At 41.5% G+C, this 1898-nt stretch overlaps 1 non-coding gene across 1 annotated transcript; it reads left to right on the top strand.

Annotated features, from left to right (window-relative positions):
* Positions 1 to 1260: 1260 nt before the first annotated feature.
* Positions 1261 to 1368, top strand: LOC148577269 (small nucleolar RNA R71). The gene has a single exon (XR_015903020.1). It is a non-coding gene; the product is annotated as a small nucleolar RNA R71 (small nucleolar RNA).
* The last annotated feature ends 530 nt before the right edge of the window (positions 1369 to 1898 follow it).

The raw sequence follows: 1898 nt of genomic DNA, 5'->3' as shown, positions 1-1898 counted from the left end.
ATGAGATTCTAGCAGCTTGTACCTCAAAGATTTCCAGTTTCTCCATTACAGAGAGTGGCATGAGGTTTATTCCTGACCCAAGGTCACATAGAGCCTTTTCAAAGGTCATGGTGCCTATAGTACAAGGTATTAGGAACTTTCCAGGATCCTGTTTCTTCTGAGGCAATCTCAGTTGATCCAATGCATTTAGTTCATTGGTGAACAGGGGAGGTTCATCTCCCCAAGTCTCATTACCAAATAAATTGGCATTAGCTTCATGATTGCACCAAGGAACTTGGCAACTTGCTCTTCAGTAACATCCTCATTCTCTTCAGAAGAGGAATACTCATCAGAGCCCATGAATGGCATAAGGAGGTTTAATGGAATCTCTATGGTCTCCAGATGAGCCTCAGAGTCCTTTGGTTCCTCGGAGGGAAACTCCTTATTGATCACTGGACGTCCCAGGAGGTCTTCCTCCTTGGGATTCACGTCCTCCCCTTCCTCCTTGGATTCGGACATGATGGTTATATCAATGGCCTTGCACTCTCCTTTTATGTTTTCTTCTGTATTACTTGGGAGAGCACTAGGAGCGGTTTCAGTGATCTTCTTACTCAGCTGGCCCACTTGTGCCTCCAAATTTCTAATGGATGACCTTGTTTCATTCATGAAACTCAGAGTGGCCTTAGATAGATCAGAGACTAAATTTGCTAAGCTAGATGGATTCTGCTCAGAATTCTCTGTCTGTTGCTGAGTGGATGATGGAAAAGGTTTACTATTGTTAAACCTGTTTCTTCCACCATTATTAAAGCCTTGTTGAGGCTTTTGTTGATCCTTCCATGAGAAATTTGGGTGATTTCTCCATGAGGGGTTATAGGTGTTTCCATAAGGTTCACCCATATAATTTACCTCTGCTATTGCAGGGTTCTCAAGATCATAAGCTTCTTCTTCAGAAGATGCTCCTTGAGTACTGTTGGATGCAGCTTGCATTCCATTCAGACTCTGAGAAATCATATTGACTTGCTGAGTCAATATTTTATTTTGAGCCAATATGGCATTCAGAGTGTCAATTTCAAGAACTCCCTTCTTCTGAGGCATTCCATTACTCACAGGATTCCTCTCAGAAGTGTACATGAACTGGTTATTAGCAACCATGTCAATGAGTTCTTGAGCTTCTGCAGGCGTTTTCTTTAGGTGAATGGATCCACCTGCAGAAGTATCCAATGACATCTTAGCTAATTCAGACAGACCATCATAGAATATATCCAGGATGGTCCATTCTGAAAGCATGTCAGAAGGACACTTTTTGGTCAGTTGCTTGTATCTCTCCCAAGCTTCATAGAGGGATTCACCTTCTTTCTGTCTGAAGGATTGAACATCTACTCTAAGCTTACTCAGCTTTTGAGGAGGAAAGAACTTGGCTAAAAAAGTCGTGACCAGCTTATCCCAAGAGTTCAGGCTATCTTTGGGTTGAGAGTCCAACCATATTCTAGCTCTGTCTCTTACAGCAAAAGAGAAAAACATGAGCCTGTAGACTTCAGGATCTACTCCATTAGTCTTAACAGTATCACATATCTGCAAGAATACAGTTAAGAACTGAAAAGGATCTTCAGATGAAAGTCCATGAAACTTGCAGTTCTACTGCATCAGAGAAACTAATTGATGTTTCAGCTCAAATTTGTTTGCTCCAATGGCAAAGATGGAGATGCTTCTTCCATGTAAATTGGAATTAGGTGCAGTAAAGTCACCAAGCATCCTCCTTGCATTATTATTATTTTCGGCTGCCATTTCCTCTTCCTTTTCAAAAATTTCTGTAAGGTTGTCTCTGGATTGTTGTAATTTAGCTTCTCTTAGTTTCCTCATCAGAGTCCTTTCAGGTTCTGGGTCTGCTTCAACAAGAATGTTCTTGTCCTTGCTCCTGC

Source organism: Arachis ipaensis, chromosome B1, assembly GCF_059453495.1.
Source record: "Arachis ipaensis isolate K30076 ecotype BB chromosome B1, ASM5945349v1, whole genome shotgun sequence".
Taxonomy (NCBI): Eukaryota; Viridiplantae; Streptophyta; class Magnoliopsida; order Fabales; family Fabaceae; genus Arachis; species Arachis ipaensis.
This window is presented reverse-complemented; position numbering and strand designations above follow the sequence as displayed.